This window comes from Epinephelus fuscoguttatus, linkage group LG12 (genome assembly GCF_011397635.1).
Source record: "Epinephelus fuscoguttatus linkage group LG12, E.fuscoguttatus.final_Chr_v1".
NCBI lineage: Eukaryota > Metazoa > Chordata > Actinopteri > Perciformes > Serranidae > Epinephelus > Epinephelus fuscoguttatus.
In genome coordinates this window covers 35,039,670-35,066,683 of record NC_064763.1, presented here as the reverse complement: position 1 = coordinate 35,066,683, position 27,014 = coordinate 35,039,670, and the positions used below count along the sequence as shown (strand labels likewise).

At 41.7% G+C, this 27,014-nt stretch overlaps 1 long non-coding RNA gene across 1 annotated transcript in view; it reads right to left on the bottom strand.

Annotated features, from left to right (window-relative positions):
• Positions 1-18,038: 18,038 nt before the first annotated feature.
• The window catches only part of LOC125898097 (uncharacterized), a 172,251-nt gene continuing 163,275 nt past the window's right edge, over positions 18,039-27,014 (bottom strand). Inside the window, exon 3 of the long non-coding RNA XR_007450583.1 lies at positions 18,039-18,160. This is a non-coding gene — a long non-coding RNA (uncharacterized LOC125898097). The remainder of the gene's footprint in view (positions 18,161-27,014) is intronic.

The following is a 27,014-nucleotide window of genomic DNA, read 5'->3' as shown; positions in this document are numbered from 1 at the left end:
ATGGAAATCATTTGACCGTGAAATCCTTGTCACCAAATAAAAGGGGTCAAATCTGGTGCCACGCATGAAAGACACATGGTGAATGCGATTCACTTTGAGAAATAATTTAGTGTGATGCTGTTCAATACATAGTGCAGATGAAAGTGGTGATGTGTTGAGTGGGTCATATGCCCCCCACTGTGTAAGTAAAGCACTTATTGCACTGCAATTGCTGATAACAGCATAATTCATTACTATGAGTGTAATACAGGTTTGTGACATCAAACATCTCTCCACATACAAACAAACAAATATAACAATGTGAATCACAGACTGAAAAGAAAATTTAGAGGTGGACTCTCTTTACAGGTGTGTTTGCATGATTGGACACACAGTAATAGAAAGACACATACACCGACAATGCCCCAACTTGAAAACTGCGCGCTAATCTATAACTCCATTTAAGGGTGTAAGGATCTGGAAGAAAATAAAACAACTGGAGGCTAAAATTCGATTCAATTTGGCTGTAGTGAGCACACATACTTTGATAAATATTTGACTTGCTCTATCATTTCTAGTCACATTGACCCTAAAACACATTTTGTTTAGTTTTATACACTACTGGGAAGGAGAGATTCAAAGCTTTCTGATGATGTCAGTATTGTTTTTGTACTCCAAATATGAAGCAAAATACATAACACTACATAATGACTGTCACCGAGCCATGATTTTGAGAAAAAGGCCTTGGCCCATTGGCGTTTCAGTAACCATTCAGTGACGTATTTAAAAAGCCTCTGCTGGTATTGCCGTACATAGCAGAGACATTATCATTTTTAACTGTGTCTCAAAAAAAGCAAAAAGAAGACAGAATGGCAAGCGCTCGGTCTGCAGATGAAACACAAGCCCTACTCTCTATTTGGAGTGAGAAGACCAGTGGTTGAATCGAGGGGGGATGAGGGGGGATGCCATCCCTTGTTAGAAAATTGATCAAAAAACATCCCACTTGTTAATCTAGAATCTGTGTGTGCACGCACTTTTTACAGCCGTTACAACCGTTCAATTCGTTTTAACATGTGGTAACGTGTTTTTCCGAGCAGTCTTGACATGAGTAGACTGCGCCAGGCCGCATACCCACACTGTCATGTTGTGATATGAATCAATGGCACAGACGAGACATGTGCTGCTGTGTGTTAACCATATTCAGCTAACCAGCCAGCAAGAAGCAAAAAACCTTGTACAGTTTCTTCCAAACAAACCGTGTAAGTTGGGTAATGCTGTTGCATGTAGATAATGTTTGCTAAATGATGACTAATTAATAGATGCCAATATATCAACTTAAGCTAGTTAACAAGGATACTAATGTTATTGTTACCTATGTTAAATCACTTGCTAGCTAGTTTCATGCTAGGAATAAACCCACTCCTCCTTAATTTCTGGGCAGAACTTGTGCTCACACCACAATATAAAGAGCAGGGTCAGGGAGGAGACAGTGGACCAGAGGTCAGCAAGGATGATCATACAGGGTCTTCACAGGCGAGGAGAGATTATAACTGGCTGAGAAAATATCTATAGCATAAAAGTGATTTTGCGATTAATTTCCACAGCTATGTCACCACTATATTCCTAATTCTATTTCTCAATTTTGCTTTGCACATTTATTATCTGTATTATTGCAATAGATAGAAGAGGGACAGGGAGAAACCAGGCAGGTATCAGGACAGGGACCTGACAGCAGCACCAATTATAAGCCCAAGGCTTCACAGGTAAGGACAAATTATAACTGGTTAAGAAAATGTCTATAGGATAAGAGTGACTCTAGGTAAGACTAATTTTCACTGCTATTTCAGAACTATTCTAATTTATACTCTAAAATGTTTTTTGTCTGTATTGCAATAGCAATACTACTGCATTATTTGTTTTTTAAAGGCAGCAGGTATAGGCCATGCCATTTTTCTTCATCTTGATTAATTTTGCACATCTGTGCTGTCATATTTGACGATGCACGCAAAAAAAAAAAAAAAAAAATCAAAGCCACATTGCATCCCCCTTGTTACAATTTAACAATTCGACCACTGGAGAAGACAGTGCAGGATATCTTGTCGAATGCAACAAGAGATGAGGGGGTCTACTGAGACACTGCAAGCAAGCTGGAGTAGATGGGCATCCTGTGCCTGTTTAAGAAGTGCTGAGAGAAAACTTTAAAACTCTGGCAACAGTACAAGAAAGTTGTTGACCACAATAACACCAGTGGGACAGAAAAGTGCTCCATTGGTTCAAAAGCAGAAGCATCAGTCATCAGTTAAAGACAGTCAAGGGGTTAGCCCTGTTGCACGGAGACGCAAATCCCTAAAAGACGTGCCGAGTTAAACTTGTCAAGCATATGTAAAGAAAAGGGCTAAAGGTAAGTTAAGTTGATTCCTCTCCTTGGATGTGACCTGGGCAAGACAGATTGAAGAGGTACACCAAAAAATGTGCCAAAGGGTTGAAACATATCACTTGTGGCACTACTTTTGAGATTCTATACCTGACAGCATGGGTTTTCCAAGAAAAGAGATGCCCAGTTGGGTGACAGTTACTTTTATCCAGGAAAACTCAGCTGAGCTTCGTCACTCTTTGCCAGTAACACCCTGCTTCACACTGATCATACTGTAAATCAAGTGAGTGAATATGCCACAGATGCTCACCAGTCAAAACAAACTTCAGTGTGAGTCCCGTGAATGTCTTGAATGGTACCAGCTGTCAGCTTGGCAGCCTGTCACTCAGAGATCTTACTGTCTACCATCAACCAACCTTCTAATTTTGCCCCATGCTCTGTTTGTGCATGTATCTGTTTGCTGGATGTCTGCACACACCCTAACACATACCCCTGTGTGCAGATAACAAACGTGCATCCTCATGTTGTGTGTATGGCCCTGTGTGACTCGTTGATCCTTGAGGTGTTTGTGAGCTCCTCTGGAGAGAGTGACAGCCTGTGTCACCCTTTCACCAGACAGTGGGACAGATCAAAGGCAAAAAAAAAAAAAAAAGAGAGAGACAAGGAACCTTCGACTTGGCTTGTTGACTGGAGGCTGCCTGGAGCATGACAAGTCCATTCACACATCCCAGTAGGAAAAAAAAAGAGAGAATGGTATACAGACAATACACATTCAGCGTCACACTGGTAGACAAGCACATATACAGACACACAAAGAAATATGCCAAGGTTGGTCACAGGCTTTTTAAATAGACAAACACTGCATTTTTGTCGACTGTCTTTATTCTGTAACCCCCAACACCAGGGCATAACTTTCAATGGGGATGAGGGATACTCATTTTTCACTGACCCGTCCCTGCTTTTTCAGCAACTTTTGTGCCACCAAATGTGGATGTTTCAAGCCCAAACAGACTATTCGAAGCTGTATGTCAGAGTTGACAACTTCTGCCAGACCTGTCTCTTGCACTGCTCCAGCATGAGCATCATGCCGCAGCTAGCTGCCAGAAGAGAATGATGGCATTATAAATTTCTGCAAACGACAAATATGTTACGTTTCATATGTATCTTATCAACATATGAGCTGATGCCTGCCAAGCTGCAGACCACTGTTCCAGACCAACAAACAACACCACGGGTCATCCTGTTTCCAGCGGCTATTAAGTCACCATCTTCGGTGTTTATTTTTAGCAGTGGCACAAAAAGCGGTTGATTTGTCCTTAGACATCGCTGCACTTCCTGCCAGGATTGTGCAACAATAATCAGTTGTTATTTGCTTAGACGTCGGTGGCTTCACAAGCCGTGATTGTGCCACCAAAATCCTGCTTTTTTAAAGCCCACACATAATCTTTTCCTAGCCATAGCCAAGTGTTTTTTGTGCCTAAAAGTAACCACACATTCACCACAACGTTGTAGACACATGCAACGTAACCATGGTTAACAGAAACATACAATGCAAATTTTTTTTGTAGTTAGTTGGGAGTATGTATTTACAGAGAAATGAAAACTTTGGAGCAATCAACATTTATTTTTGGGGATAACAGGCTGTCGGAGAGATGGGCTTTTGGTCCAATGAGACATTTTTCAAGCTAGCGGGACTTCGGAATTTTGGGCTGTCAGAACAATCAGCAGTCCCCCTCTGGGCTACAGTTTGCAATGTGTAATTACAATATTCAAAAAAGATGTGAGACTTGAAATGTCAGGCAAACATAAGGCATTTTATAAATTCCCCCTCAATTCTTAACCTTAAAACTGGTCTCTTACAGAAAAAAAAAGATAATAAGTTCAAACACACACACATTCACACTCAAGAAGAAGAATCATTGTCAGAAAAGCTCACTGTATACACTGTATTTCAGTCCAAGGGCGGTCACAAACTGTAAATGGGTTACATTCACACATAACCACACACTTGTGCACCAGCGCACACATTGATCGATTTGACAGTGGGCACTGGGGACATGTCATCATGGCTGTAAAATTGGAATGACTTTCATCACTTGCTGAGGACGCAGTGCAAAGGGATTTGGCTCCTTTCACTTTCTTAGTCTCTGACTTTACACATTTCTCCAGTCAATCACACATCATCTCTGTCTTTCTCCTGACATCCATTTCTTTCCTTTGTCTCTGCACTTTATACTTAGTCATGTGCTTTCAGTTCTTCTCTTTTGTTACTTCCCCTCTGCTAACAACCCCTCCTTTCTGCTATCTCTTGCCAAATTCTTTCTTCCTATCTTTTCCTTTTTACCCCATAATCCCTCATTCACAAATCTGTTCACATTTAATCTTATGTATGCTGTAATCCTGTATTTATCATCCAAGATGTCTGTCACGGTGCTCCACTTCGACCTTTATTGTGAGATTTGCATTGTGACTCTACTTTTACGAAGGGATGAAACCAAATGCCACTACAGAGATACAGTTTAATAGAATAAATGGCAGTGTGGCACATTAGGAAAAAAGAGCGTAATATTCATAAATTATTAATGATCTAACAGTCAAACCATGCATTAATGTGTTTCAACACGTTTACTGTTGCGTGTAAAGAGTACTCGGTGTTCCTGTGGGTCAGCTTCAGTGGAGAGGCGCGTTCCACATGCTGCCTGGGTTGTCTTCCACTGTGACACACTGCGATGGATAAAATGAGCATGAAAATGACCGCCTGACATTTATTCTTATTCCAGACACCCAATGTCTGTCAGGTCAGGCTATTATTGTGCAGTCTGAATTTGGAGTGAGAAGAATAAGAAGACTTTGTTGTGCACTGGCCTTTGAATTCAATTTTGATCTATTTAAAATTTCACTGTAGATTGTTCTCTCTTCTATGAGATCTTTCCTAATGTGCTGTGTGAAACTTGGAATCAAGAAGGTCAGAGGGAAAACTGAATCAAAGTAATTATCTTTTAGTATCCTCTGTCACATCACACATTATACATTACTTTAAAATACTGTATGCAACCCTGAAGACAGACTAACAAACTCCCTCCTGTATTAACCAGGAGACTCCCGTTTTTCATTGGCCTCTCCTGGTTTCCTACCGGGGTCATTGTTTTCCCAGTTTACGACAAATGTTCACACTTTCTGTCCTTTTGGGATCACAACCTGTTTCTGGCATTGTGCAGCATATATAAACCTGTTGACTCCAAAAGAGTACTGTTTCCTACCCTTTGTCACCCAACTAATGCCGGTCCAACAGGCGCCCCACTACGGCCCCAAAGGGTTGGAGAAGGAGGCGTCAGCCCACTGAGTCAGGTGCCACTGCAAGTGAACACCTCTACTCTGTGCTGACTGCATTACGCGTCCATAAGTCCGAGGGGACGCTTTAGCAAGGGTTGGTGGGATGCCTCGAGAGTAAAGGGGGACTCATCGTCCCCTTTTCCTCTGTGGCGGGTTGCCATTTCATAAAACTTCTGAGCACACCCTCTTGCAGAATAGCGTATGTTCTCCAAAGTCAGATGGTGTATAAGGTCTTTAATCCACAGCTTAAAGGTTTTAAATTTGTTGTCTAGTTGTCTAGTCACCTCTGAGTTGTCAAGCTAAGAGATGCAAAAGCTATCATATCTGTTGCCTGTTGACTAAGATGTACATCTTGTGAAGCTACTCCAAATACTGCAGTAGTTGCAGGAAGGTTCTTTGCGTACTTCCAAAACATCTGAAACGGTTTTTCAGATGTGCTTGCCAGAAACTATTTTGTCGCGGACAAAGCCAAAACAAATGTGAAAGGGTGGCTGGCGCTTGCCTACGTCGGATACGCATAGGATCGACACTGGGCATGAATATAGCTAGCTTCATTTTGGACTGGTGAAGATGATACAAATCTTGAAATGGATAAATGTTGTAAGCAAAGTAAAGAGGAATGTATCCTATCTAAACCTTTTTTTTCAAAACCTTTCTTCTGCTGATTCCTTAACAACTCAAGGGTTTCAAATTATGTGAGTTTAGTACGGAATAAACTATCCCAGTAGACCTTTTCGAATATGGATTGGGTCTCAAAATTAAATCTAAAAGGGAGCTGGGTGGTTGTGATGGGAAATAAGTGGAGGACGTCGATGCTAAACTACGAAGTTGCAAAAATCTGAACAAATGCGAGCTGGGGATGTTAAACTTTAGCATTAGCTAATCAAAGGACATGGAGCTATTATCAGTAAATAAATATCTTATCTTCGTGACACCTCTTCTAACCCAATTATCAAAACTGTCGATAACTGATGGTGCAGAAAGGCGATTTTTCACTATAGGAGCTCATCCATAAATCCTCCCTATTTTTGAGGTCTCGAGCTTGGCAAGTATAAAAGGAGTTGATTGTTGAGTCTCATTCCCAGGTTTACAAATACTGACGCTTTGGATTGGGGATTCAGTCAGACTACCAACCCACAGCATCGGTATTTGATCACCTAGGAATGAGATTCAACAATCAACTGCCTGTTTCCAGAGTTACATGCAGCATCTTTACGACTGTAATCTCAGTCAAAAATACAGTGTGCTGCCACATTCCCTACTCTTCAAGACATGTGCATGTTTATGTATTTTGGTCACAAGTGAGAAGCTGAAAGCTTTAACCAGCAAAGTAAGATTGATAACATGATGGAGAGTCCAATTTCTCACCAAATTCCTCAAATGATACCGCAGTCAAACACAAAGACTGTAAACTTATTCTCCCCAAGTAAAAGAAAAATGTTCCTTTGCCCAACACTTCTTTGTGCTGTGACATGTATTGCTGGTGTGACATACGGCCTTGTGATGTTCAGCATTTCCCCCCCCCCCCTTCACATTTTTTTAACAGATAGAGAACTGAGAACGCGCACACAAACTCCATCTCTGTCTCCCTGCTGTTTCACATCATCTCTCTCTTTCTGCTCCTTTACCCTGGCACCTCTCCACCTCCTTCAGTCTCATATCACAGGGAACATTGTCCAGAGCAGACAGGAAAAGCTGTCATGATGCATCTTAAGAGACAGATTGTGATGAGCACTGCTTCTGACATGGTAAGTGGGTTTAACAAAGGCCCGAGGAGAGTCTCTTGAGCCATTGTAACTGACTAGCGCCGGGACCAAGAAATGTGACAGCGTGTTCATGTATGTGCAGTGGAGGGCGTCATGGTGAGGGGGGCAGGAGATGAGTTGAGAGCAGAGCTCGCCTGCCAGCTGACTGTTAACTCTACAACGTATAGTGTCGGGCTGTGTGCACATAAATGGGCAAATGAAGAGCAAAGTGATTTAAAGAACAAGGAACATACTGAGTAAATGCAAGTTAAAAGTGAGAGATTGCTTGACAGGAAATAAATGGCTAAAACTAAAATCTATTGACAGACGGTGGTTTTAGATGTTCTAAAGTTGGCTGCTTAGCATGACAATGTGATTTTAAAATGGCAAAGGAGTGTGAGGCTGCATAAAAGGAGAGGCAGTCTTTACTCCTTTGTTGCTATGGATACAATTGGTATAAAATCTCAAAAGGCAAGCTATTGTCAAATGTGCACTGTCACCACAACCACACTGATCTCATCATGCCTACAATACACACTTATGGCCCAATGTACTAAGAAAATTTCATTGAGTTTGTGCGGGCATAAATTTGCAGGCAGAAGGTCATTACATCGACTGCACCTGTGACTGAAAACGTCCGAACATAAACTAAGTAGTGCTTTAAGTGATATTTCCATACAACCTGCAAGAAGTGGAAAGAAAGTCTTCATGACAAGCGTCCACATTAGAGGTATTCTTCTAGTCCATGGAAAATCAGATGTTAAATGAAACCAAAATAAAACCCATATTTGGAAACACTTCCTCATCACACAGCTGGATAAACATTTAAATGCACCACGGTGGCCCATTCCAACTCATTTACACATTACTTAACAACTGCAGTCTACCATTTAATAAATGCTACAGTGATTACCATTTCACTGTGTCTGTGTGTGAAGGACAAGGACCACAAAAAGAACATTATGAAAACGGTTTGAAGATCTGGCAAGCTTTTATTCATGAATTCTATTCAGTGTAATGGAAAACTGATGTCAGATTTGCTTTGAGGTATCAGAGAGTTTCACCTGCTTTGTCAGCAAAGTGTTTGTCTGAAAGCTCAGTGGCGACGGAGTGGAAACACTGCTCCGAGCAACATGACATTCAACTGTCCTGCCTGGAAAAACAAGTTATGCCAAAATTTAATTCACAGGTTCTATCCTCTCATCTGACCCCCAAAGCGAGTTAAGCGATAGTTTGAGAGCATTCTCTGGAAGATTAAATTCCCCTCCAGCTAAATCTCCTTGTGTCCTATTTGATTGCAGAGGCAGAGAAGAGAGAGACATAGTCATTGTGAATAGGACTGAATTCCCAATTTTTTTTAACTCAATATTTAATTACTTCCCAAAAAGTAGCATTGTTTTGGATGTGGAACATGATTTTAACCTTTAACCTAACCTTTGAACTTCCTGATTTCCTGGCCCTCTGATGGCAGAACAAACTCTGAACACAATATTGACATAATGTCACTTTATAAAGCTGTTATAGTGAACATGCTAGCAAAAAGTTATCTCCTTACATATCTAGTAAACATTGCGCAACATTAGCATTCTCTGCTGAGTCCAAAAGTAACTCTCTTTTAGTTCTGCTTTTGGTCTCCACCAACTTCTGAGGAAGCTTTTTGGCTCTTTTGCTGCTAATTCCTCTACTATGTTCACAACCCATCGCCAGAAAAAATGTTGGCATCGTATGTTTCTGCAAAACACACATACGTTACATTTGTGAGTTATTATGTAGCGAATATGTTAAAACTTTATGTTTCAACAATACTGTAGTTAATGTGTTGTTAGGTTTATGTTCAAAAACAAATTAGTTATTTTTAGGAAAAAATTGTGTTTTGGCTTGAAATACCCAATGTTGAGAGCACAATACTAAAAAAATCACTTTCTATGGCACTATCCTGGCAGGAAATACAACAATGGCCTGGTTAAAAAACACTTTTTGTCGCTCTACAGACCCTTTTACTGTTAATAAACAGTATGACGTTTTTTGGTGGGGCGGAGCTTAGCTGGAGGCAAAACAATTCTCCACATTATTACATTAGCTAGCTGTAGCTAGCAAGTTCTGGTGGCTTGTTCTAGACAATGGAGGAAGATGATGTGAGTGGTCCTGTCAGAAATACTTAGTCCGAGTTTCGGAGTGCACCCTGGCACAAACCGGACTGTTTGTAAATTGGGATCACGGTCAGAACGTACCGTTCAGTTATCAAGAGCACCGCCCTGTCTGAGTAGCAGAGTGCCGAGCTGAGTGAATGTGTGATTAACTAAACCTTTGTTAATTCATGCAGAAATATAACGCTCTGTTTCTTCGACCAACAGGGCTCTCATTTTAGTGTAGAGCGTCAGACTGAGTTTACGAACGCACCATGTCAGGTTAACCTGATATTATAAAATAAGTGAGAGTGACATCAAAACAGACTACTGATGTTGAGGTTTTCAGGTTATCAAAAGCTGATTTTGACCCATTTGTAGGAAAGGTAGACTCATTATCAAGAACACATTTCTAGAAAGAGTGTCTTGTAAAGGATTTTAAATAAATATCCTCATAACCGTCTGCTGCCTCTCTTACAACACTTTACATTATTAACTGTTGGAAGACATCAAAGTAGGATCAATTCTATTTGGCCACTTTAACCATTAACTGTGTATTTTTCTAAGTCTTCAAGATTTAAGAATGGCTGTGTGTTCATCAACCATTTCAAAGACCATTACTGTATTGCTTGAGAGGAGATCTCGTATGGTTCCACCAAATAAATCAACATCATCAAGCCTAACATCACCATTCCTGGCATCTTTTTAGTTTGCCTCAAAGCACCCATGCTCACACATTTCACCAAGAGATGAGACAGTCTTACATGGAGTCAAATCTTTCTTATAGCAGCAATAGAGAATTGTGTACCATCTGCACGGACAGATTTTAGAGCTACTGTCTCAGTATGGATGCTATCATGTTCCAAGCCAAATATAGCAGGTTTTTCCCCCACTAAAAATATGAATATTCTATGTGTACGCTTTGTGTATGGTTTTGTGTTCTTTTATTCTGTTGCGCTCCAGTACAAGATCACATTTACTGCTGGCCACAACCGTAAAGTTCAGAGACATCAGATGGCATCTGACAACGCTCACGCAATGTTCTGTGTAAAATGTTGATTCATATCACCTCAGAGGCAATTTGCCTTCAGCGTCCTCCAAATCCAGCGCAACATCAGAGATTAACTGCACTCAGGGATATATCAGAAGCGCTCTCCATAATAAATTCCGGTTGCCTTGCCTTAAGTTAGACCTGACATTGGGCCTCTGCAATGTAACAGCCCATGGTCACAAGCCTCCCCTGTAATCAGCTAACAAAAGAGCTGAAATGAAGGATCAATGTGAGTTAGTGTTATCTCCCTTTCTGCCTGCAGCACGTCACACGGGGAGGAAAATTCAGCGAGGTGGACTGATTCACATTCAGTGTTGGATCTCGGCTTTGAGCTGGTGACTCCATGAGGCTCTTATCATGAGTAAAAACAAGAGTTGGGCTTGGGAGGAGTATCTACTTGAGTCATTATCAACAGGTATTGTGCATTCAGTGTTTGAAATCCTACTGAAGTAGTTTTCAAAATTTTGCCTGGAACATGTGATGACCTTGAGCTGCCAGGTGCAGTGTTGAGCAGTAATGCGTTACTAGTAACGTGTTACAGTAATAATGAAATGCAACAATTACATCCGTGGATTCACTTTCGACATTGTCGCACTGCGCACGCACGTTACAAAGCAGCAAGCTAGCTTGGAAGATGGAAACACTTACCTTAGCAGCTGGAAATACTCCCATTATGTTGATTTTCTTAGGAGGAAAGATAAAACACTGTTGCTACAGGTAGTGGAATTAAAACTCAAACCTCTGGTCTTAAACACTTATCACAACCAACACCATAACAATGTGAAGCTCCAGGAAATACACCCCACTGAAAGTGAGCCCTCCTCAGCTGCAGAGGTTATAGCCCTACACTGGCTAAACAACTAAAACTGTTTTTTACTTGCTGACAGCTGCAGGCTACAAAGAAGTGTTGAAGCTTGTGGTTGGATATGCTGTGGATGATATGATTCTCCACGAGTGACTCTCCATCTTTCAGGCAGAGCCTTGGGAAAATACTGGTCACAGGCAACAGAAAACCCTCAGATTAAAAATGATTTGCAGCCTATCTAGCCTGAGCTACACTTAGCCTACTGGCGATTACCCTGACATTCACACAGAGGCACAGATATGAATTTTGGGGAGATATACAATAACCGATTTTATGGGGTGTAATGGAAAAGTAATATAATGAGTAGTGTAACAAATTACTGTTGGCAGGCAGTAATAGGTAAAGTAATAACATTACTTAAGGAAAAAAGTAGTGAGTAATGTATTACATTTTTAGAGTAACTAGCCCAACACTGGCCAGGTGCCATATATGATCACCAAACATCCCAGTTACAAGTACTGCATGAATAGGTTAACGTCCATACGGAATGAATTTAATGCACATTCCTGATTTTCCAATGTTCAATTAGTTATTGGCATCAGGCTAAGCAGATAGAGCTCAGATGTTCTTCTCCCCAGGCACATCCACCAGCTCCTCCTGGATCCTGAGGTATTCCCACATCAGGTAGGATATAGATGTTTTCACTAGTGTTGTGGACACTCCCACAATTAGAGATGTCAGCCAATACAGAGTACCATTCCAATGCTGTGTTAAAACAATAAGAGCTGCATACCACTAACCCATTTCTGTGTCAAGAAGCTAAATTAAAAAAAAGACAAAGCAGAGGCCATTTAAAGTAAGTTTTTAGACCGCAGCTTTCCAGAGGTATTTTAAAAATAGTAAATACAGTACCTTGATCTAGTATACCACATACCTGACCTTGTGAGGTTAAATGTTTTAATAAATTAGATTGGAGACACCATCAGTTGTGGAACTCTACGCAGATACCTCTACTGAGAAGTATACAGGTAGCATGAATGGGTGTAGCAGTTGGCAGGTATGTCCAAGTTTGAGGCTACATTATGTTGCACCAGTCACTAACAATGGATCCAATAAGTGTGTAATGTGAGGGGAGTCACTCGTATGACAAACCTACAGAGAGTTATCATTTGACTTTGCCATTCCCCTCCCCTTTAATGCGTTGCTATCTCATTGGTTCCCTCATGCAGCACAAATAAACCAACACCGCCATGCTAACACCACTATTCCTTGTATCTTTTTAGTCTGTCTCAAAGCACCCATGTACAAAGACATAACATTGTTAAAAAGTGTTAACGGCTTGTTCTGCGGTCCCCAAGTGGCCAAAAAATCTATTAATACTAAATTGGAAGCAGAGGATGCTAAAATGTACTATGTCTGGAAAACACAGTTTGGATTATTATAGCATGAATTCCATTGGAAGCCCATCCCCATTAAAGCAACCATTAAAAATCTATGACTGGTCCCAGTGGTAACTGAATTGTATTGCATGAGATGATTATCCTCTCCAAATTAGTTTTGGCTCAAACAGCTATGTTTATTTTTGGATTACACACAGCACTTGCCAGAGTGTTTTATGGTTTGATAGCCCCTCAATAAACACAGTTTCTAAAAAAATTGATACCACACATTATGACTACAATCTATATACATTTCCATAAACACAGTGACTTCTCTGCTGCTCAGGTTACTCCTCTGGTTGGAACAGAGCGTCTGTTCCGTAATGACTTCCCCACCTGCTTGACTAATTACCAGCCCACTACAAATCAACTGAGCATGCATGGAAGACAGGAAGGAGAGACGGCTGCTTCTATGAACTGTCACACACATTTACACGAACATTAGTTTACAGATTTTTCTAGGTTGTATTTTTGTGTATATACCTAGAGAACTGTGTTGGGTGATGCTAAATTGTGGGGGATTTAAGACAAAATCTTATGCGCAGTGTGGCAGCTGCTTGCCAAAACAGAACACCTGTGATATTGATCATTGAAATAGATCGCCTGGGGTACAGAATGGTGGGAGTTTCTATGTCCTTGTGGAGCTATGTGACTGAAGCCAGCATTCATAGCCCAACATATTCAATCGGTATACAGAAGGTGATTCGTACGTGTGATGTGGTGCGAACGATTCTAGTCGCCTCTCTGTCAGCTCTGCTCAATTGACCTTTCGCTAAGCTCCGCCCCTTTGTGATGGTCCAACAAGCTGTCAGAGTAAGCATGGAGCCCACACTGTAACTAACTGCACTCTCTGAAGACATATCATATTTTTGGAAAAATGAAATAGTGATTCCAGAGAAGCAGACAGAGGGGTCTACAGTCTGTGTTTGAAGCAGTGTTTCCCATTAATTAACGAAACTATGGCGGCCCGCCATAGTTAATTTGACCCGCCATAGTTTCTAAATAAAAGATTTAGACTGCCGAAAGTATTGACTTCTCATGATATAAATAATATCTCGAACGCTGTAGCGTTTTGTGCCGATGTGCTCAGGCTGTCGACGCTCGACAGTGCGAGCGTTTCACTCAACTAAAAATAAGGGTGTGCAAACTGTAAAAAATATTTAGGGGCACATGTGCGCATAAAAAAAAATCAGCCGAAGCAGCCTATATTTTTGTCAATTAAAAAAATATGATAATCTAACCGCAAATGTTGGAGGTACTCCAGCTGCCTTCCCTCTTCCCCGTGTGACACAGTTATGGGCGGTTTTCCAAGCCACTGTCAGCACAATTAATATAAGTCCCACTGTCGGCTGGGTGGAAATAAGTCAAAGGGCTCTAGTTTCCTGGCGCAGCTCAGGGTGGCGCAGGGTGGCGAACTCCGCGCAGAGCTAGTTTCAAGCAGCGCAACCAGAAGCACGCTCAGTTTGGTAGTTTGGCAGATCAAGGTGCGCTGAGATGGGTGTGGTGGTGCAGCAGGGGGAGGTGTCGACAGATCCAGCTTGGCGCAGTGACAGTTTCGTGCCAAAAGGCTTTGCCGAAGGTGCGCTAAAAGCTCGCCATCTGAAACCAGGTCTACTGTCAGCGCAGGGGGAGCGCAGCTGGTGTAGCGGACAGTGCGCACACGTCACCAAAACCTCACAGGCAGGTTTCCAGAATATCAGGCACATTAATAATGCAATAAATAGCCACAAAACCACTGTTCAATGCAACTATCTGCAATCAGCACATAAATGTATCTCTATATTGACTGTCCCGTCATATCTGATGTCACATCAAAGGGGATTGGCACCGTTTGGCACGTTTGGCACGCGTAATGGAAACCCAACCTGATTTGATTAACACAGCTGCAAACTAATGAGTTCACATTCCTCTCAGCCAACCACAAACAGCCACAGCATCAGATAGGGAGTATATATTCAGCATCTGTCATCTTAGAAAAGTCAAAAGAAAAGAAACAGAGTGAGACTGCGAGAGAGAAAGAGAGAGCACATGCGCATGAGAGAAACCCATCATTGATTTACAATTGTGGTGACCTCCTCCCAGGCTACCTTTGCATCATCAGCCCGTGGAGGTCTGCTCACAGTTCTGTATATTCGGACACTGCGAGCTTGGACCTCCCGGACCAAAACATCAGTTTCCTCCTGGGAGGAGTTTGGCTGTCTGATGTCGCTGCTCTCTTCTGCCATGGCGAATTGAGTAAACTCTCATTACGCCGTCGTGCGGCACATTTAATGGTGAGGAGAGGGGCTCATTTGATTGGTGTGATGTGTGTAAAACCCACTCCACGTGTTCTCTCCTCTTCTCTCCTCCCTCTTTCCGACTTACGCAGGTAGGAGGGACGGAGGTGGGAAAGAAGAGTAGCTGCGCCAGGCGCACGGTGTGCTAAACTTGCAAAATCTGCCTGGCCACACCCAGTTGACGAAGCGCAGGTGCACTGCGCCCCTGCCTCGCCCGGTCTGTGAAACTAGAGCCCAAAGTGTGGAGAAGAGGGACCAGGAAAAGCGGCGGACCTCCGGGGAAGCCTGCTCCGTTCTCCCCGCAGTTAGGGACCGTTCGCCACGGTACTGCTGCTGGGCAGGGTGGAAATAAGTCCTGCAGAGTTTCAGAGGACCTGGAGAATGTTTCAGGATAGTAATAACATTATATAAGATAATCATATTACAAAGATAATATAAGATAATAACATTAAAGACATAATTAAATTGCAATACTTTTTCAAAACTTGATGATTTTACCTTTCTGTACATTTTGTATACAAATTCATTTCAATTTCAATTTACAATGTTCCCCATAGTTTCCCAAAATCCTGTAGGAAACACTGTGAAGGATATATCCAGGATGTCAAACTCAAGCTAAAGCCGAACTACAGGCTAGAGATCACAGTGTAAAAGTGAACCACCACATCACTGGAAGACAATGAATATAAAGGGAAACTTTGCTGATATTGAACCAGCTGTGTGGCATCGCAGTGTGTGCAGATGAACAGTGTTTGGCTTCACTCCGTGCGGCTGCCAGCACCTGGACCTCCGCCACCAGACGGGCAAGGATCTCAGGGGGAAGTCAAACGTTCATGTGCGTACGATGTGATGACACACAGCTGGTTGAATATCAGCAAAGTTTCCCTGCTTCCCTTCACTGGTTCCTGTACAGCAGGGTCGGTCTTTGTTTCACTGTTATTATCATTAAAAAGCAAAAGCAGCATGTGTATGCATTCAGTAGGCTATATCTTCAGTAGCTAGCTAGCTAACCCTACACTTTTCAGGGTTTGATTTTGGTTTTGGAACAGGGAAGAAACATATATCTTTTTCCAACCTCTCCAGGTAACGAGTATCATTAATACACGACATGCCCCAGCCACAACATTTAGCTCCACATCCACAAAACCAGCCTGAAAAAGGAAATCTGAAACGATTGCATTAGAGTCAATGGAGCACAGCTGTGTTGTTGTCGGACCCTGGTCTGAGCCGGCCAGATGCTACGTTATGATTGGCCAGTCTGCATCCAGGGGCGGGACTTAGCGAAGGGTTAATTTGTGCTATATTTGTGCTAAATTTAGGCTTTTATGTCTATTTTGCTATTTTGTGCTTTAGTGGCTGCTTTGGACAGTGGTGGCATGTGGCTGTGAGTCACTCATCAAGATGAGGAAATCAACAACTAAATTACAGTGCACAAGTTAAGGAGCTGATGGAATCACATTTCACTGGAGTTGTACCTTGTCTTATTCTACATGAATGATTATAAGTAAATAAATGATTGATTGGTTTATTGTAGAAAGATCTGTAGATGAATCTGTACAACTAAAAGGTAGATGCATGGACGTCTGCTTGCAGTATGTACAGCCATGCACGGATAGATGCAGAAGTTTTAAATTCAAAACAAAACACCTTGAGCAGTTATCTTTGTACTTTTATGCAACTAAATCAATTTCTACTGTATTTCACAGTGCACAAACACACACAAACACACACACGCAAAATCCGATAACACAGTCTTTCTATAGGAGGAAATACTGAAGCAAAGAGTAAAGCTTCAGAGAGTTTAACAACTTTTTCCTTCTTTCAGATCCACTTCTTCTAACACAACTTTGGAGTGGTGAACACTTTGTATTCTTGAGCACTTTTGACATTTTAAGTACCCCTCAAACATCAAAACATAAAGGGACGAGAAGAGCAGCTTGGCAATGTGATTTGCCTCGAGTCACCACTTAAAAACAGCTGCACTGACACTAGAAAATGGCAGTTTCTTTACGACCCCTGATATATGTGTTGTTGTGTATCTGTGTGTTTTGTGCTGTATAGGATGTGTTTGTCGAGTGTGTGTGTGTGTGTGTGTGTAAAGTAGGGCCCCCTCCCTACGTTTGGCCTGTTAGATGCTGGCAAGCTAACGTATGGCTCTGAGCGTTCCCAAGGCTTCAATCTAATTGGTTCTCTACAGGGGACATTGATGCTTTCATGCTTCCCATATTGCCGTCACTTGCTACATCCAAGCATGCCAGTTAATCTTAATCACACACAAACACACACACAACCAGTCAAATGCTTACAGAAGCAAACCTATTTGAATGCATGCATGCCTTATGCATTCAAGGAAAAGTGCTGCTCAGTCCCCAATGAACATTTTTGTTAGGCCGTCAGGTTTCTGTGTCGCACTTTGAGTGAAACTGACACCTAACTGGACTGGTTGACATTCAAATTATGTCTCTATTGTGGCTGTTCAGGTGACCTGCTCTATCTATCCCAACACAGAGACAGCATCCTCTGTGACATTTTGGACAGCAGCTTGGCTACTTACTTCATTGAACTGTCTTTTTTTCACCAAGCTGAAGGATCCCATAGAAAACAACACAAAAAACACCCCATGCAAAAATAAAAAGAAACCACAGTAAACCAAATTGTCTTGACTTGGTTGTCATATTCTTGGTTGTCAGTGGTTACTCAGCCAACTTCTCGTGAATCCCATTAGATGAAGGTGAGATGGAGATTAGTGTTGAACTAGTGTATACTGCATGGTTGGGACACATTACAAAATCCACTGATCCATTTTCAACCGCTTACCTGAAGCCGGGTCGTGGGGGCACCTGGCTGAACAAAGCATTCCAGACATTCCTCTCCCCAGCTCCTCCTGGGGGATCCTGAGATGTTCCCAGACCAGAAGAGATATATAATCCCTCCAGCGTGCTCTGGGTCTGCCCCGCGGCCTCACACCAGTTGGATGTGCCCAGTTGTGTGGTTGGCGGAAGGCAGGTGCAGGGACCCGGGTGTGCTGACCTCTGGTGTCGCACATTAGATGAGAGAATGCAAAAACAGACATTTTTTGAGGTCAGTTTCACCCTGTGTTGCCTCATTTAAAGTCATATTAAAGTTAAAAACTAATTCAGTTCAAATATACAATAATTCTGTAAGCTTGTGTTAACAGGATTGTAATTGGGAGTTCTTTTATTTATCCCTCATGCAAGCAGCCACACTTTTAATTTCCACAGAGTGATTATGGTAGTGGCATTACTGTGCATATGTGAATGTACCACGATATGACTAAAGAACATTTGTCAATTTAATTAAGAAATGTATTCTAATTGAAAAAATAGAATAACCACCATTTGGTAGTGGTTGCCTTTGTAAACCAGTTTATAGCCATGTCTGTCCAGATTCATATGTAGGCAATACAGTTGGCTGCGCCTCAAATATGGATGTTGCTGCAAATTTCTAAAACGTGGATGCCAGAATGGCCAGAAAAGTATTTTTGCAAAACATTATGATGTCACAGCCAAGCTGACATTTGACCTTTTGGATATAAAATGTCATCACTTAATCTTTTTATCCTATTTGATATTTGTGTAAAATGTTGTGATAATTATCGCATGAATTCTTAAGTTATGGCCAAAAACTTGTCTTGTGAGGTCACAGTGACCTTGACCTTTGACCACCAAAATCTAATCAGTTCATCCTTTGAGGAGAAGTCTGGTATTTTGCACTTTGAGCCTCATTTCTGGGTTGTTTATGATGAAATAGAGTGGTTAAGACCAAAATAGTGACGATTGCTCATTTTTGGTGAATTTGGCTTTCCCATGAAACCGAGTGGTCAGTGGTGTTCGTTGATGTTGACATTCTGTGTAATCCATTGGTTTTCTATAGAATCCTCATTGTCTGTTGGTAGTAATCCACCACCTGAAACGGAGAGGGGGTTGTTTACAACAAGGTTGTAGTCATTGTAGTCTTTTAGCTCAGCGAGAGTGCCGGCTCGACAGTGCTGTGTGCGCTCCTGGAGGAAGAACGAGAACGAATGAAAAAGTTTTGTAATAAGTTTAAACAACTGCACGATGGATTACTCGCTTGTAAACAACCTTCGCAGTACGATGCCTTTGAACACAACGCCAGCCTTCTTCTTCTGCTTCTTCTCTGTGTCCCATTACATTGCAATGGTTTCCTGCCGGTTGGTGACACCCACGTACAGGAGCATTATCGCCATCAAGTGGGCTGGAGTGTATAAGGCCTCAGGGTCAAACGAACAATCAAGCGGAAGGTTACACACGGGTGTGAGGCAGCTGGAAAAATGGTTCCACAATCGAGGTGAATAGCGAAAAACATGGATGGAAACCCCAGTTTGTTACGATTCTTATGTCAGAACGTCAACAAACACCACTGACCACTTGGTGAGTTTCATGGCTTTCAAAACGAACGTTTAGGGTGGTTTTAGGACAGATTCACACATGGCCATAGGCAGCAGTGTTAAGCCAGGCAGGGGAAAGCCAAATTCTCCGAAAATGAGCTATCGTCACTATTTTGGTCTTAGCCACTCTATTTCATCAGAAACAATCTAGAAATGGGGCTCAAAGTGCAAAATACTGGACTTCTCCTTTGAGTCCAAGTAGACAAATGTGCGAAATTTGAGGAAATTCCCTCAAGACCATATTGAGATATCGCGTTCACGAGAATGGGATAGAGGCAAGGTCACAGTGACCTTGACCTTTGACCACTAAAAATCCAATCTATTCATTTTTGAGTCCAAGTGGATGTTTGTGCCAAATCTGAATAAATTCGCTAAAGATGGTCTTGAGATATCACATTCACAAGAATGCGATGGATACAAGGTAATGACCTTGACCTTTGTCCTATACAATATAACCAGTTTGAGTCCAAGTGAGCTAAATTTTCAGACACTCCCTCAATGCGTTCTTGAGATATCACATTCACAAAAATGGAATGGACAGATGGACAATCTGAAAACATAATGCCTCTGGTCACAGCTGTCTCTGGCACGGGGGCATTAAAAGTCAACAATAATGATTGGAACACTGCTTTAAGTGTAGCCATAGTTCCACCTGAAATTGTCCAGAGAGTCACCTAGACTTTCCTCTTGGCCGATTTAACTGTCTGCGGCTTTCTAAAGGCCAAAACACACCGGCGACGTACGACGCGCATCAAAACAGCCGCCCCCATTATTTTCTATTTACAAACCCAAACTGGCAGCGGCTTGATGCGCGTCGACGTGCTGCAAAGAGGAGGAGAGGGGCTGATGTGATTGGAGCTCATCCCAACTGTCTGACTAAAGTGCATTTAAAAAATGTCAAGGGTTCAAAAGAAAAAATCATTTGTTGCGCAAAATCTGGTTAATTTGCATGTGATACATTTAAATGGTAAAGGTGCTGTACATAAGGACTTACTTGTATGGTAACAGTTGGGGGCACTAATCTAAAATGTTATCCTAGACAGACACACGCATGCGCGCGCACACATGCACGTGGGTATACAAAGAAGTTCAGGAGAAGATAAATGTAAATTGATCATCATTTCAAAGGAAAAACTAATTTCCGCTGGAAACCTTGTGGCTCGCCTGCATAATTCCTTGTCAGAGTACATGACATGCAAAGCAAAACACAAGGACACATAATTATGTAAAACGTTAAGATAAAAACATGACTGTCATGTGTTGAGTGTAACCTGTGTCTTACTTATAATGTAAATTTAGGAGAGAGGGGAATGTTGTGTGGTATTTCACACGCCTGGAACAGACTGACACACAACATGCATATAACATTTAACATAGTCATAACTTAATAACTTCTTCAAATGGGGTCCCACTTCTCTGTAGCACCTTGAAAGCAATGTTCTAGGAATTAAGCCATATGAGAATTAATTGGGCAGCCTGTCAAAACACTGCAGGTTTGACAGGTGGATATACGTAGGCTGAGTTACAGAAGTGAATCGCAGCAGATGGCGAGACATCCATATGGAGACTCAAAGACACTGAGACTGTCAAAATTAAAGCCAATGAATCTGTGGAGTTATAAAAGAGAACTTGTGAAAGAATTCTCAAGGATCTCTCAAAATAAGTCACACATTTTTAAAATAACAGCAGCCCATTGCACCAGTTACCCCTAAGTTCTCTCTTAAGTTAGGGTGCAAAACTATCTCACATTATGACAGCTGACCTCTTTGGTCATGCCTCAGAGAGCTAATCATCACTATAGGTAATATGGTTGGATTTTAAACAAGCAACATGATATAAAGTCTGCATTAAGTTCCTATTTGGTGGAGACTGTAATTAACAGGATGGTGTTAACAACAAAGCGCCGTTCCTATATCTATATCTGTCTCTGGCTGTTGTACTGCCGCCCCCGTAGGCATACCTGTGATGGAAGAATAAGGGATCGACCTGTTACCGACCGTCTCCTTTCCAGCATCAATTAAGCTGGGTTGGTATGCCTCTCCTCCACTTGTAAGACAAATGAATTATAGTTGATTTGAATCAGACAAGTGTGACTGAACAAAGGCCAGAGCACATGGAGAGTGTGGGCAGGCGATCGATCCCCAGCAGTGCCAACATGCTAATGTGAAAGGTGATTAAGGCCGACAGACTAACAGGGCTGCTGACCTTAAAACCAAGAATGCGTCCTTCGGCATAGAGTCAAGCCACATCTGCTGCCTGTGGAGCCAGAAACTGGGCCATGGGTGCTTAAACCATTGTCTTTTTTCTCAAATGCAGCTTTGTACATTCTCAAGGATAGTCACCTTAACCTCTGAACCCGTTCTGTAGCCCAAAAAACATCTAGACACCAGCACCAAATATACAGCAGATTTTAAATACATAATACTTTCAGTGGGTCGCAAGCAAATACTGGAAAAAAAGGGGAAGGAACTTGCAGCCGATAGATGCTTTTAATGTAAGATGTGAATCCTACAGCTCATAAATAGCTTCATTAAAAACAAGGCTAAATAATTTCCCTACCACAGCTTTTAGCAAACATTACTCAAACAGAAGTATATAGTGCATTTGTTGGAGACTCTTTTCACTGGCTGATTAATACATTTGGTGCTCTAGAGAGCATTTACAACAGCAGGACGGTGTATGTGGGATTGACTCATATTAAACTACAGTGCCCATTTTTCATGGTTATGAAAGAACATGTCACCTTCTGTAACAATGTGGCTCATTAATGTGCTTCTAATGGCTTCTGGACAACAACGGAGCTTGATGGCCAGAAGAATAAGCTGTATCAGGCTTCAGTTACAGAGACAACACTTGTTAATAGGATAAAGTCATTGTTGGTTTTGCTCTATTTATGGGATCTCTTGGGTATAAATATTTAGAATATAATACAGCCAACCTCCTCCTTTAAAGCAGCATAAATATTGCTTGATATCCTGGATTAACCTGAGTTTTTTGGCTACTTATTCATGTATACTGTGCATTTTCTATTTTGCTGAGAACAGTCGTCCATCTGCTGAAACAGATACACCCCATTTATATCCTCCTGAGACCGAAACTTTTCTTGGTATGTATTTTTAATTTCTCCTAGCTATTTGGAATTAGTAGGACCTGATAAATATAGAAAACTAAACACTGTTTACGATACTAAAGTCCCAATGTCTTTAAATTACTACTTTTAATTAACAGCATCTTAGCTTGCTGCTTTCATTTGGCAAACTTGTATGGCATATCATATTACTAATGTTCTTAACCATAAATCAAGATGTTTCAGTCATTAAATTTGATTATGTTTTGTGCCTTGTCCACTTTTGTGTTAGGGTAGGCTGCAGGCTGACTTGGCAGAGATGGCCACCATCTTATTTCAAAATGGATGACACAAAAAAGTGTCCATGAATGAGGCCACAGTTAAGCAGAATGAAGTATAAGGCCCAGTAAACCCAAAATGTAATGTCCTAATATGAGGACACAGGGTCTCAGGAGGATACTACATTTAACAGTCCACACCTACTCTAAGATAAGCGAGCAAAATGCACTTCACTGTGTGACTCTTTTAACCTACTGTAAGCGAAGCAATACCCACAAGGAGCTGCTCAAATTGTTAAGCTACCAGCTGTCTAATGTATGTTGAGAACATATTCTGTATCTACAATGACTGAAATAACCATGTAGAGCTACAATGAAAAACCAATAAGAATGCAGTTTTCCTTGATACTCTCAATAGAGCCTTTATAATTTTTCCTTTTTAGATTTCTGATATCATTCAGTCCGGGACAGACAGTTCAGCCACCTGCCTTCCTGTCAGCTCAGCAGGAACTGCGATGCTGACAGGACAGCTGGCTCTATGGACAGTGACATTTGTAACTGAGGCTGGTGTTGCTTGAATGGATGGCAGCTCATGTCTTGCCTCTGTGAATTCACAGTTTCACTGTAGTTGCTAGTGTTAATAATCTTTTAGTATCCAACCTGTAGAATGTGGCACGCTTACTGATGCCGTCACGGTTCCCTCTTTAGGTCAAGGAAAAGCTATTTTTGGATTCCAAACCCATTTATTTGTGGTCAAACTGTTCCCTAAATTAGGTGCCCAAACCACGACAGAACCTGTTCCATGTTGGCGGAAAAGGGCTAAGACTGAAATTACTAAAGTCATGGGTTGTGTTCAACTACGACTCAACTGCAAATAATATGTCTCCACATGAGAGCGACTGACATGTTTGTATTACTTCATTTACAATAAGGATGAATGTCTGTCAGCTGATCTCACTCCAAAGCATCAAAATATGCTGCTTAGGGAGTATTACTAACATCACTATAATGACACCGTGAGCACCACGTAGCGCCTGTGTGAGATGCATCAGGCTTTTCACCAACTCCAGCATCAAACCATCCATGTCATTGTCAGACGGTCAAAGCAGTGGACGTGGTTCAGAGTGGGAAAGTCCACTCAAGGTGGGCAGGAGTGGAGGTGGATGGGTCCAACAAACATCAAACTTCGACCCAGGAGAGTGGTGTTCAAGACCAACAACCAACAACATCAGTTGCAGCGTTTGTGTAGTTTTGTTGCCTAAACCTAACGACCGACCCCCTCTTACTGTGGACCCCTTCTATTTCAAGATACAAAGAAAAAGGCTGTCGTTGGTGTCACTTTAGCAATGCCCAAGTGACAATATGTGAGGAATAAGGATGAGATCACTTTGGTACTTTTGACGCACAACATTTTAAGGACTTTTGTAAGTGGGTGAATAACAGACATATAGCTGGGTCACAGTGATGAGGGCAAGGTGTTTATCAGTATACCAGTGGGAGTATCAGACAGACGATTTAAAATGTGGTGTGGACAGTAGATCCCAATTTCCAGGTTACATACCTACCCACCAACTAACACTCATTAATCAGTCTCTGAATATAGCCGTTGAGCTGTATTTCAATTATCGCATTTTTCTATACACAAAGCTGTATGCATTTTAATGTAAAGCACCTTGAGTTGACATCTAATTCGGCAAATTCTCTTCTAATATGTAGTTGGTTTTCAACCTTGCTTGACACATTAACACAACACATGTGGAGTACAGATGGGAAATGAAAGCCCCCCTCATTTATCGTGTTGAGAAAAGCCACTGAGGAGGGGAAATAGATTGATTTGGTCCACACACCATTAGACGTTCTCCCATATAACCTTCACCCCTGGGCTGCATTTGATGAAGAACAATGCAGAAGAGAGAAATGCGTCTTGCATTTTGTCAGTGGCGGGTCTCTTAACATGCAGACCTGTCAGCGGATGGCCTTCTTATCATTTAATAGGAAAGGTTGAACCATTTGATTACTCCCACCCCTCATTTATCCTGGATCCATATAACTGAACAAAGGGAAAACAGAGTTTTGTGAAAGTGTGGGCAAGAATAACACATGCACAGTCGGTTCATTCAAGCATCAGATATACACATCAAACCTATCCATCTTCAGATGTGATTTAATCTCACATTAAGTCTTAAAATCTTTGTCTTTGAGAAAATGATTTCATGCCACGTCAAATATCTTCACATTTATTGCTCCTTCAAAGGAAACTTTGCTCGTAGCATCCAATAAAATAAGAAACAGAGGCAGTACATAAATGCATTACATATGTGAAAACAAAACAAAAAAAAAAACCACAATAAAAGCCAGCAAACAAAAACACGAACAAGCCATAAACCTAGAGGCTATATATCACTGGCCAACAATGATGCAACTTAAAGGAACGATCAAGGACAGAAAAATCATAATTAGACAAAATCAAGTTTAGGTATAACTGTACTTGTTTCCATATATGAATTATTTTCATATAAACTAAAACATTAAGTTGTGCCAAAAAGCTTCTCTTTTGCTTTAATGTTCGAGAATCCTATTGATTTGCAATATTTAGCTGATTCATTATAAAATGAGAAAGATCTGTTAACATGTATCCTTCACATTTACAACTTATACAATGCATGAGTTGACTAACTGTCCAACTGATCTTTTACTTCACTCATAAATTACATAAGAAATGTTGTAAGATTATTAGCGATTTCCCAGCATGCATTGTATGCAGCCTTAAGTACGCCAAGCTAGAGCTGACGCTGAGTCATGCAGCTGGAAAGCGAAAGTTTGACCAGTTGAAGTGGGCTGCAGAGGCTTTAAAGGCAGGTCAACTACCAGGCAGCTTAAAGAAATGGGAATTTAAAGCCAAGCCCAATGTCAGGCTATCAAAGCCCTCTCTGGGGCAGCCAAACAGGCAAGCCGGTGGCTATGGATTAAAAGAAGAGACACCACTTGGGTGAAATGCCACTAACAACAGCAGGGTTCAAGAGAGTGAAAGCAGAGGGGGATGCACCTGGGATGCCCGGTGTTCCCAGTGAGTCCTTTGGAGGGTTATCTAGGGTTATCATCAAAACACCAGTGAAGGAGGGCACCCACCTGATGACCCCAATGAACCTTTTACCCTACAAAACCCCCAATCCCCACAGCCAGCATGGCTCCAACTATTACTCACAATTGCAAGTATGTGCAACAACAATTGACCTGTTAAACTCCACCTTGATTGAAGTTAAATAAGTTTTTCTCCTGTCGGTTTCTCCTCTTTTCTCCCCCCTACTCCCTCATCATATGAGGGAGTAGGGGGAAGTAGAGTGTACGGCCCAGTCTGGTGGGTAGGACAGTTCATTCCGCACAGACGTCTCTCCTTCGCTCTGCCTTCCTTATACGCCATCTTACTTTTTTTTTTTATCTACCTATACTCTTTCCTACTTTTATATCAATGACACCAACCTTAACCCTTTGGCTCCAACTTGGAAACCACCAGATGCCACTATCTCTTAAGTATGTTAATCAAGGTATTGTAACACCTAGTCCTAAACTGAACTGAACTAGGGCTGTCACTTTTTATTCTAAATTCAACTGTTTGTTCCAACATAGTTAATTTTTTAAACTGTCAAGACCTGTTTCGATTCAAAAGTTACAGTCTGTAAGTGCAACAGACCGTTAACAGTAGTTTGCCTTAAGATCCAGCAGAGGGCGCTCTAAAATACCATTATCAGTTTGACCTATTGCATGCCCTCTTAAACTATTGGTAAAGGGGAGGGGGTGTATTCCTGAAGGAGGTCACAGAGGTAGGTAGGGGCTAGAATGTGGAGAGCTTTGTAGGTGAGGAGAAGGTTTTTGTAGTGGATGCGGTATTGTACAGGGAGCCAGTGAAGCTGGATGAGAACAACAGTGATGTGGTCAGATGATTTGGTGCAGGTGGTGATCCGGGCGGCTGAGATCTGAATGATTTGCAGTCTGTTGATGAGTTTGGTGGGGAGGCCAGTGAGGAGGGCGTTGCAGTAGTCGATGCGGGATGTGACAAATGAGTGAACCAGGATTTCAGTGCTTGATTGGGACAGTGATGGGCAGAGTCTGGA